Here is a 12,978-nt window from a genome sequence, read left to right as displayed (position 1 = left end):
GATATCTAGTTGACTTTATATTTTAGGAAGTGGGTCACTCGCATAGGATCATCATATTTGGAGTTTCTTAGGCTATTTCCCATATCGTGAAGAGTGTTGAAGGAACTCAACCACAGCCAGAGCTTCAGAGCTTGTTTCTTTTCATGTCATGTTATTAGATTAGTGATCAGAAACTGATTTATGTGGCATGTCAATTTAGCCCCAGGTTTGTTTATTATACATTGCTGGGTCAGGTTTAAGTGAATTTCTGTGTGTGACAGTGTGTTTGTAGAGACAAAGGCTGAACGGACAGCCTAATGAGCACAAATATGACACCTGATACGTTTCAGCCGTGCACACATGGGAGAATGATTGATCATACAGACCACAAAACATTCTCTGGCTGTTGTAGCAGCTTTATAGTGGCTTGCAGCAATACATACCATCTCACACGCGCACACACACACACACACACACACACACACACACACACACACACACACACACGCACACGCACACACACACCAGCTTGAATATATACATCCTTTGAGACACACATGCATTGCATGGACAAATAAGTAAATGCAACAGCATACCGCCACCTTCTGGGCGATCACTGCATTTTACTTGTCATTGAATTTCACACATCAAGCTTGTGTATGAAAACGTCCCACAAATTACCCAGATATGTACCTTTACATTTTGATTAGGTGTGCATCTCCCCCTTAAAAGAAGTGGTACCTTGGTAGAAGACCGCAATATCGTGGCACATTCATGTATCATGTTATTTACAAGGTATTTCAAGGTGCTTCCAATAATATAATGGTATTTTTATGGTACATGTTCAAAAAAAGTACGATATTAGCATTGTATCATATAAAAAATAACGTAATGTCATAGTTATTTTTTGGTAATCCAAAACAAAGCATTGTGGATCGTTTTGGACCTCATTCATGCTGATTACTTGAAGTATAGGCTAACAATAAACTAGATTATACACATTCTGAAAGAGAAAATGTGAGTCTGCTTGTCTAAGCTAACAATGCTAAGGTGCTAATGTGCAGTTGCTAAATGGTCCTGAGTGTTTTTGGTGTGTTGCTATGCGGTTACCATACTATTCAGGGTGGTTGATGTGTACTGTAGATACTGGCTAATTTTATGTGAAATATGATCACTCAGTTTTCTTAGCAAGCTGCACAATTTAAGGTATTCATTGTCTGTAGCATAGTGTGATTAAGTTATTGAATGTGTCTGAAATCGCTCTATGAGTAGGTACTTCTTTTGAATAAGTAATTACTTTGCAACTGTTTAAAAATATGTTCTATATAGTATGAGTGTAATCTAAACGTTCCTCATTCTACATGTTGTCATTGTCACGTGACCTATCAGTGTCAGTTGCATTGCTTCACTGTCATTCACAGATCATGGCCCTACAGGATCCATCAGATGCCCACTTCAGAATCTTATTAGAAGTAATGAGTTATCCAGGTAGTTTTTGCCTACTGTTTAATAAATACTGTAAATTCAGACATACTGCTCTTTTAAATACTGTTTTTCGCCTACTATATAGGGAAGTATGCATATTTGGATGCAGCCATTGTCTTGAGATGCTAATATTAAGACTAGCATTGTTTGCAGTCAAACGGAGAAGTTGGGGGTGTTTCAGATAATTAGGTTTGCTGTGTCTAAATAATTACAGGTTGTGTGCTACACTGAGGAAACAACTAGAAAACACTACAATAAAATCAACTGGAGACGTTAATTAGTCACTAATCTCATCTCAAATCACTATGTTGCCTTTGTTTCTCAACACCTTAGACCCGCCTTCCTCAGCTGAAATCTGATTGGTTCTCACTGTTGATTGACAGTTCCACCTAGCCTTTCTTTGAATACATTTTCTAGTGGCTTGAAAAGGAAAGGAATGTTTGATGTTTCAGTATAGTGTGTATACTGTCCATGGTGTAGTTCCCTTATTTGGTCTTTCATGTGGGTCATCCAAAAATAAGCATTTGATATAATTGCTCTTGCTCAGTCCTGTTTTAAATCTGAGCAGTGTAAGCATGTTCTGGCACTGATATAGCCCAGTGTCAGCCTGCAGGGAGACATTTAAGTGTCTTACAGTTTATCAAATTGTAGTCTGTGACCAAATTGAAGGGCACTGATCAGGGAGTCGCCCATTTTAAGAGCTGTATCAATTGCAAAATCATACCAGTGCACTTAACCGTTCGCTCCCTAAAAAGTCTCACAATACACCGTGAAAATCATGGAGCATCGATGCTCAAATACATTACCTTAACGGAAGTTCTGAAGCGCGAAACAAGTAATGTGATCCAACTCACTACACATAATGACAAGCGATGGATGTTTGTTTTTTAATCAGACTACAAACCATTATTTCAGCATAAACATACATCGCTAGACCATAATCTTGCTAACATTTATAAATTATGTACGGCTGAAATGTAGCACGTAAATGTAACAAGCAAAGTATTTATCATAACATACTTTAAATAACATTACAAAATAACGTTCAGAATGATATCATGCTGTCCTGCACTTACCACTGCCTGAATTCACGTACACATAATACACTGATTCACGACCTAGGAAGCTGATTGAGAAGCACCCAAGGATTCCCTCAAGACTTTCCCATGGGTTTTAAGAATGTCTGTTTAACGTGTTTAATAAGGTCTGTGATTAACTTGAAGAGACAAACATGAATTATGAAGCCACTGCATTTAAAAAAAAATGTATGCGTTTACATGCTTGACAAATCAGATAACCATTATAGTCTAGTTCTTATACTGTAGCAATGTTAGCATCTTGCATCTTATAAAATAAATTTGAAATACAGAATGACTGTAATTACGTATTATTTACATAGACCTTATTTTACTAATAAATCAATACAATTGAGGGATTCCTGGGTGGAGGAAAGGAGACAATGAAGGATGGGAAAATAGATGGATGAGAAGTGTGCCGACGCCGCTGTAAGTACGGGGCGTCAGGGCCACAGAGCAGCAGTGATTATGGCAGATGTGTTTCTGCAGATGTCTCTATTCCTGCTGCTTCTGACTCGCTCCACACGCACAGAGAGATTGATTGAAAGCAGTGGTTTGGACAGACTCTCGCTAGGTCGCGCGGGTAATGGCTGCCTGTGGCCCATCATAACCTTACGGCTCCTCACACACCACAGACACACATACTATAACACTGTCCACAACAGAACCAGGCATGTTTTAGACAAGCGAACATGATACTGTACACTTACATGGTACAGTACTGTGGTGATACCATAGTACATGGATGGAATCAGATGGTAATTCATAATTTTATTAAAATCATATACTGAACAATAATAAAAACTACTTTAAAACATTTTTTAATTATAAATAAAAATATATACATAAATTATAACATTGTTAAAACTTATGTGTGCAGATCAGAAATAGGGGTACAGTAGGAGTCCATTTCTATCCCCCAAGGTACAATTTACAATAGGGCTTATTATTGGACCTCAAGGTACATATATGTCAAAAAGCATTAAAAGGTACATATATGTACCGTTTCTTTTAAAGCAGGGGTGACCAATCCTCTTCATCTCCAACCCTAATCAAACACACCTGCCTTTAATTTTCAAGTGATCCTGAAGACCTTAATTGGTTGCTTCAGGTGTGTTTGATTAGGGTTGGAGATGAACTGGACAGTCGATCGGCAGGAGCAGGATTGGGCACCCCTGTTTTAAAGGTTAAGGTACAATATTGTACCCTTGAGGGTACAGCCCCAGTGACAAGCCATTGTACCCCTAAAGGTACAATTATGTACTTTATTTTCTGAGAGTGTACCATGGTTGTTACAAACTGCTCCGAGACTTGGGTTGAAGATCCAAATGCAGCGAAATGCAGAGAATCAAAATAAAAAATCTTGTGCCACAGTAATACCATGGTTTTCCATTTACCATAACGATGTTTCTTTGCATATGCACCATGGTAACATAGTTTTTGGACATATATCACAAAAATACCATGTTTTTGGACATGTATCAAAGTAATGCCATGTCTTTTAGACATTTACCATGGTAATACCTGTCACGATCCCACCTGTCACTTCAGCACTACGATTCCCATCATCCTCTCTGGCTCTCACCTGCCAGCTATCACCTTCATCAGCAGCACCGTAAAAGTACACACCTCGTCTTCCCTCATTGTCCAGTCTCGTTCTTATGTAGTGGACTTTCTTGATCTCCTGCGTATTTCTCCAGTGTGTCTCCCTTTCCTCGTGTCTCCAGCGTTCCTGTCTGTTTGCCTACAAGATCAAGCTTACCTTCATACTTACCAGTCACAACGAGGTGTGTGCTTCCATCTGCCATCCTGCATCTGTCATCCACGATCTCCTGCACTTGCCAAAAGGAAAGTTCTGTTATCAAGTTATTTCCACTCAACCACGTATATTTGAACTGTATACTCACCCATTTCTGCCCTGTTGCTCTGTGCTGTCAATAAATACTTCCGTTAACGTTATCTTCTGAGTCTACACTTCATTACAATACCATGTTGTTTTTTGGATATTCACTGTGGTAATATTGTGGTTTTTGCATATGAACCATAGTAATACAATGTTCTGGATATACACTGAACAAAATTATAAATGCAAAACTTTTGTTTTTGCCCCCATTTTTCATGAGCTGAACTCAAAGATCTAAGACTTTTTCTATGTACACAAAAGGCCTATTTCCTCTCAAATATTGTTCACAAATCTGTGTTTGTGAGCACTTCTCCTTTGCCGAGATAATCCATCCATCTCACAGGTGTGGCATATCAAGATGCTGATTAGACAGCATGATTATTGCACAGGTGTGCCTTAGGCTGGCCACAATAAAAGGCCACTCTAAAATGATCACTATATATATATATATATATATATATATATATATATATATATATTTATTTATTTATTTTTATTTTTTATGTACCATGGTAATACAATAGCAGGCCTATACTTAAATGGTGTGAACTATGGTATTGTCATTGTGTTCTGTAAAAGCACTTTGGAATACCATCTAAATACCATGATACATTAATTTCAGTACAGTATCAATGTCTGATGTACCACGGAACTGCTACAGTATTTCATATGAGAATCATTAAATTTAGCAACTATACACACACTTTCACTACTAAAATATACACACACACACCCCGACAGCAGAGAGAATGTTATTTTGGCAGGGGTTCACTAACATTTTCCCATCGGGAATAATAAAATCTGATTAGAGTCAAAACAGTCAGTCCAGACTCCCCGCCTCACCAGCTGTCCCGCCGAACATGGGGCGTCTGTTATCCGTGAGTTTGAATGATAAAGATGGTGGGATGGAGGAAAGGTCACAGAGGAGGAGGGGACAATCAGAGGGATAAGGTTGGTGAGGGAAAGTAGGAGGAAAGGCCAGACTGAGATACAGCGACACTTGACCTTTACCTCCCACATGTATCAGTGGCAGAGATGGGGCGCTGGTGTGGTCATACTCATCTCCCCCTGAGAGAGAAGCACTTTCACTCTAACCGCCTCAATTAACCTTGATTCCTCTCTTAATGATGAGATCGCAAGGTCTCGCTTTCTACCCAGCATTAAATTGTCTCCCTGGGAGGGATGAACCCCAACCTGTCACTGTATGAGTGATTAATAAACCCCTTTTTTAGATCATACATACTTTATTTGACCTTATATGTATGTGTGTATATATATATATGAAAAAATAATAATAGAAATGTTAATGTTTTAATGAAACTTAAACGTGTAATTTATATAAAAATAAAATAAATAAATAATTAATATAGGATATAATAAATATAAATAATACTAATATAATTTACAACATGGTTAACTATAGTTTCACTTTATTTTGATGATCCCTTTAATACATTCTGTTGAATATAAGTATTTCATTACATCTACACACAGAATTTGAACCTTGCTAGTGACTCCAGAATTGAGGAATTTTTAGCCCTAATACCAGTAAAAAAAAATTGGTTCCCAGAAGGCCAATTGACACGGCACCGACAGACCCTTACCAACCAAACCAGATTACAGTATCCTACGTCACCTGACGACCCGACAAACACAGATTGAACGTGATCAATCAGCAAAATCAAGCCCCGACCAACGGCAACAAGGGTAGTCTAATGCTGGGTTCATTTTCATAATCATTTTATCTTGACTCCTTTAAACTTTTAAAACCAAATAATATAGTTGCCTCGATTTACAGGCAGATTACCGCAGAACAGAGATCACCCTATTTAACATGCTGGTTTATCCAATCGGCAATTAGGTTTTGAAATAAAGTCAGATGTCCAGTCAGTTAAATGTTAGTGTACAGTTCTCCTCTCAGCCTACTTGTCGTTGCTGTTCAGGAAAAGCAAAGCATTGACCCTTGCTGTACCAAGAGAGGTACTTCAAGACACAATGAAAACACACTCGCAACTAACACTGGAGGCTGGAACACACAGAATCTTCCCTGCAAGAGTTGCCATCTTTGGGAAGACGTGTTCTGTGTTTTTCCAAACACCTAAAATGTCTCTGTCACTATCATGAATGACCATTTTTTTATTCAAGTAGGCATTCAACTCATCCACTGCCATGTCTGTGTCATCCACATCCTCCCACTGGCTGAACTTCAGACGGACCAGCCACTGTGGCACATGATGGTAATATCTGGAATGGGAGGGTCCGTGTCTGTTGGACTGAGAAGGCTGTCCAACTCGCTCTTTGGTATAATTTGGTATAAATATACTTTGGTATATTTTGGTATATTTGGTACATCTCTCTCGTTTGTGAACATGCGTAGCTGCTTAAACTTAGGCCACAAGAGCACAGCAAGCTTCACATGGTGGTCGAGTGCAATTCGTTCACTCAGAAGGGCTTTGGCTCTGCATTTCAGATCTCCAGTGCTTTAGGGTCGGCCAGCGTAACCACACAGTGCTCAAGCAGTGTAGATTTCCATAAAGACAGCAGATGGTGCTCAGTTCATCACTTGCCATTTTGAATGGGGTCAAAAATTGAACTAGCATTTGAAGAATATCTTTTGAGAAGTGACTAATTTTGTGTATTTGTCCTCTTGTCATAAGAAGTCTTTGCACATTATCGAAAGCATCATTGAATGTTCCAGCGAGTCTCACATTCCTGTTTGAGGGTGCGTATCAGGTGGAGCTGCAAACCAGAAAGCTTAATATATGTCATCAGTGACTTACACTGATTAATACATGTTCTCACAGGCTATAATGGATCTTCCTCCTCCTCATCAATTCCCTTCTTGAAAGTGTGTTTCAGCACAGTGTTGAGAATGTGTGCATTACAGCTTCTGTGTTACCAGAGCAGCCTGTATATTAGCGCCTTGATCGCTAACAAACACAAGTTTGTCTATTTCAACCTGTGACAGTCATGCAACTGTTTCAAACGGTTCAGTTTTTATGTTTGCAGCCGTTGAGTAAAATGGAAAAGCTCTGGTGCAAATTACCCGGCTCTGAAACATCCAGTCTTCATCTATGAAGAGGAGTGTGATGCATGTGTAGATGACCTTTAGAAAATTAAATCATCAGTCCACATGTCAGTGGATGCTCCACAAAGTAAATGCCTCAGCAATAATATGCTTGACTTTAAAGGAGACATATCATGCTTTTAAAACGTTCCTTTTTACATATAAATCATACATTTGTAGTCTATATAAAGCGGAACTGCAATGCTTGGGTCTGAATTCCTCATTATTATAGCTCCACAGGCCCCTTTTCTACCCCTTTTCTGATGTGCGTCTGAGAGCAACTCGTTTTGGTGCGGTCTCTTTAAATACAATTGAGACACTTCATACCCCGCCCCCTCTTCAGGTGACACTCGGTTCAACTCCACCCCGTTCGGCCATTTTTGTAGTTTGATAGCAGAGATACGATTATCTAGCGGCACAGAAACTTTTTATTCACACGTTATTAACAAAATGTCAACAACGGAAGACTTGTCCAAGCCAGCCTTACATGTTCGAGCCAGAGTCGGAGCCGGAGCGAGATGAAAATGAAGACGACGAACCTGCAAAACAACGTCTTCATATGGATGTATCGCAATGGTGTGTTACTGTATTTACACATGAAACTTTGGTCTTCCGACCTTTTACCACCGTGTCGATTTATTTTGATTAATATGTGCGAGAGAGAGAGAGCAAGACAGCATCTAGTTTGGAGATGGTGAAGTCTTGTTTACATTTTCGCCTGGCTCCGAAGAGAGAGAGTGCGTGCGCGCGACCGGGTCTCTCTCTCTCTGCTCGTTCTTTCAGTTAAACATGCGCCCTGTCACAAGCGCGGCAGTTCATCTACATTAGACGGTGTAATGAAGCGTGTGGGTTACTACATCCAACAACCGAGCATTTTAACTTACCCTCTCGTAACTTCTGCATCTTTTAGCTTGGACTACAAAATTGCAGCGAGAAATAAAAATGGCGGATTGCTCGAAGTGTTGGGCTGGAAGTCAATGTCCTTATTTGGCAGTTCCGCTGCAAATACTGTGACGTAATAGTTCACAAAACGTCATAGATAACAGAAAAATCGGAACAGGTTGAAAAATAAGGCCGAAACAGAATATAAAGATATCAACGAAGCACCTGAAGAGAATAATTTCAACTTTTCTGTACTTCTAAACACTCCAAATATACAACAAAATGCATTTAAGGGCTAAAAAAGTGGATTTAGCATGATATGTCCCCTTTAAGTAAAAGCTCTTGTTTCAAGGCAACGCACCTCTCCAAAGTGGCATGAGAAACAGTGACTCCCGAGGGAAGAAGTTCTTTGACATCACAATGGCCGTTCGTAGCTCCAATCTCGACCAAACTCTGTGCTAACTGACTAAATGCGCTTGTTTCAAACATTCAGTATATGGTCTGAGATCTTTGGCACAGACTCGAATGTGATTATCAAGAATTGTCTTTTTATACTGGGCAGGCACTCCACTGCTCCTTCGCACAAACAAACGTATGGAGCTTTGCATCGATTTCTTGTGCCGACATGATCTCTGGTGCTTCAGCAAATGGGACGTTCCAGTTTTAGCTGAATCAAATCTTAATATGGTATTGCAGTGCATTTAACTGCACCGGTCTTTTTTCCTTCCTTATCAACAATGATCACAAAAGTTGCCCACACCGATGAAGACCCTAGATTCAATTCTACATATTCGTTTTCCCTCACCTTTTTCGCGATGTCTGTTATCGCCTTCACGCTTTTCTGACACTTAATATTGATTGACAGGCCTAGTTTAACAAAAATTAAAATACTTGCTTTTAGTCAACCATCCAGCCACATGATGGCGCACTAGTTCTTGTTAAAAAAGGGGGTTGGTAATGTGGAACAACTGAGTCTAAATGCCAAGGCAATATGATAGTCCATTGCTCATACACTGTAAAAAACAGTTGCTGCCTTACATTAAGTACAATCAACTTGGATGTTTAAGTCATTTTAACTTAAATTACATTAAACTGACTTAAAAAATTTGTTGAATCTTGTATTATATTAAAGAAAGTTGAACATTAGTTAACTTATTTTGAAGAGTTAAAGCATTTGTAAAAACGTGTTGTCATAACTTATTGATCATAGAATTTTTTACAGTGTAGAAGCTCTTACCATGATTCCTAGAGAACTTACCATGGTACTAGGTAGGAACTATGGCAACAATACTGACATGTTTCTTGTCCATGACATGACAAGAATTAAGAAGTAAAAATCGCATAATCTGACACAGTGACTATCGTAACAGACAAAAAATATTATGTAGTCTGAACCTAGCATGACACACTGATCCGACAAAACCCAGTCTTTTGCCAATGTTCACCGTCTGTTGCTGCATTGTAAATTGGCTTTCCCAAAACATAAATTTTTAAAGTTAGCTTTTGGTTAGGGAAGGTTTTGAAAACAATACTCTAAAAGTGACAATTATGGAAAAAATGTTGTATATGTTTTATTTTGTAAAAAACATTTTAAAAAAATTACGTTTCTGAGAAAGTTATTATTTGGTTCTCAAAAAACTAAATGTTCAGGAAATGTTCTGTGTTTGTTGGAATGATAGTACCTCGGCCAATAGAGTCATAATGAATTAATAATGAATCTCTGTTGAGTCCCGCTACCCTTTTCTATCGCTAATTGTCATTTTCACACAGAAATATGAGTAGGCTTCAGGGGACGTTTCCACGACAATTATATGCTTAAAAAGGATAAGTTTTTCCTTTGAGTTTTCCGCATACTTTGTCAAAACGATCCCCATTCACATGGATCACACGGCACATAGTCTTAGAGCTCAAACATGAATTGGGGCTCAGGTCAGGAAGCAGACAGACTAGATAAACCGACCGTCTGCCAGCTGTCTCACGTCACCAAGGTCAGATAAATCCCATCACATAGAGACTCTTTCACCTAGATATCATCATATAGAGATTGTGTCTGTTCCCCGAATTAGGACATACAAAAAACTTCCAAACCCATTTAAGGGTAAAAATGAAATCGATGTTCAACAAATAAAAAATAGATATAATACAGATGAGCAAATGCTAAAGCTTGTGTTGCTGAATATTCGATCCCTTACTTCAAAACCACTTATTATTAATGATATGATTACAGATTATAACCTAGATGGTGCTGTGTTTGACAGAAACCTGGCTAAAACCAGACAATTGCATTACTTTAAATGAGTCCACCCCGCATGATTACTGTTATAAACATGAGCCTCGTCTGAAAGGAAAAGGGGGAGGTGTTGCTGTAATTTATAGTAATATTTTCAGAATTACTAAGAAGTCTAGTTTCAAATATAATTCTTTTGAAGTGTTACAGAAGTGTGCTTAATGTAAAACTATCTAGTGTAAATGATAAATCGCGCTTGACATTTGTGCTGGCTACTGTATACAGGCCACCAGGGCACCATACAGACTTTATCAAAGAATTTGCTCATTTTCTATCAGAGTTAGTATTGGCTGCAGAATAAGTCCTAATTGTTGGTGATTTTAATATACATGTAGATAACGAAAAAGATGCATTGGGATTGGCATTTAAAGACATTCTGAACTCAATTGGAGTTAGACAACACGTGTCAGGACCTGCTCATTGTCGTAATCGTACTCTAGATCTAATATTATCACATGGAATAGATGTTGATGCTGTTGAAATTCTGCAGCAGAGCGATGACATCTCAGATCATTATCTAGTCTTCTGTAAACTTCATTTAGCCGAGGCTGCAAAGCTGACTTCGTGTTTGTGAGGAAATAACGGGAGGATGCAAATGCAAGTAAAATCTCAGTTTATTTAGAAAGTGGTCAGATGAAGACACAGGTCGGGGACAACACTCAGGTGGAGATGAAGCAGGGACGAGATGGCGATCCGGTGGTGGTGCGGTGAACAGCGTGCTCGAGTGAGACAACCAGGAACCGTGGGACATCAGACGACACGAAGAACTGACGAAAATCCAGACGAAGAACTTCTCAGACGAGGCACAGGAACAGGACACACACCGAGGAACAACCACAACGATCTGACAACATGAGAGGGAAAATCACTGGGCATATAAAGGGAACTGGGATTGAAGACAGCTGGTGACACTAATCAACACAACGAGTAACCACACCCACACAATTACATTCACACAGACACATCAGCATGAGACAGCCGATTCATGAACCGTGACAGTACCCCTCTCCCTAGGAACGCCTCCTGGCGTTCCCAGACAACCTTACCTGTCGATTGTAATCATCGATAAGGGAGTGATCCAGAATGTCTCTAGCAGGTACCCAACTTCTCTCCTCCGGACCGTAACCCTCCCAGTCCACCAAGTACTGAAATCCGCGTCCCCTCCGTCTCGAGTCCAGAATGCGATGTACCGAATAGGTGGGTTCCCCATCTACGAGGCGCGGCGGGGGGGGAACCGGGGCAGGCGGATTAATATGAGAATAAAACACGGGCTTAATTTTAGACACATGGAAGGCGGAGTGAATTCTCCTGTACGCAGGAGGAAGTTTGAGTCGGACTGTCACCGGACTAATAATCTTGGTGACAGGAAACGGGCCAATGAATTTGGGAGCTAACTTGTTAGACACGGAGCGGAGCGGAATATTCTTAGTAGAAAGCCACACTTTTTGACCCACGACGTAAACGGGAGGCTTTGACCGGTGGCGGTCGGCCTTGGCCTTCATGCGCCGCCCTGCTAGGAGTAGAGTCTCACGGGCTCTAGTCCAAGTACGGCGACACCTCTGGACGAATGCGTGAGCGGAGGGGACCGCGACTTCGGATTCCAGACTAGGAAAAATTGGTGGCTGGTAACCTAAACTACACTCAAATGGCGAGAGGCCCGTGGATGACACTGGTAACGAATTGTGGGCGTACTCCACCATAGAAAGCTGTTGGCTCCAGGACGAAGGATTCTTGGCAACCAAACATCGCAACATTCTCTCGAGGTCCTGATTGGCTCGCTCAGACTGGCCGTTGCTCTGGGGGTGATAGCCCGAGGACAGACTGACCGTGGCCCCCAGTAACCTACAAAATTCTCGCCAAAATTTGGACACGAATTGGGAACCTCTGTCAGAGACCACGTCCATCGGGAGGCCATGTAACCGAAAAACGTGATCTATGACTGTGACCGCTGTCTCCTTGGCTGAAGGTAATTTGGGCAAGGGGATGAAATGTGCCGCCTTCGAGAATCGGTCCACTACGGTTAAAACAACCGTCATGCCTCTGGAGGGCGGGAGGGCGGTGACAAAATCTAGAGCGATGTGGGACCAGGGTCTCGAAGGGACAGACAGCGGTCGAAGTAACCCATCTGGGGGCTGGTTAGATGTCTTACCAGTGGCACAAACTGAGCAAGCCAACACAAAATCGTGAATGTCGCGAGCCATTAATGGCCACCAGAATCGTTGTTTAACTAAAAAACTGGTTCGCGTCACTCCTGGATGACAAGCCACGTTGGAGCAATGACCCCATCGAATAACGTCGG

The sequence above is a fragment of the Squalius cephalus genome, assembly GCF_949319135.1.
Source record: "Squalius cephalus genome assembly, chromosome: 23".
Lineage (NCBI taxonomy): Eukaryota > Metazoa > Chordata > Actinopteri > Cypriniformes > Leuciscidae > Squalius > Squalius cephalus.
The sequence above is the reverse complement of the archived record's forward strand: the minus strand, read 5'-3'. Positions refer to the sequence as shown.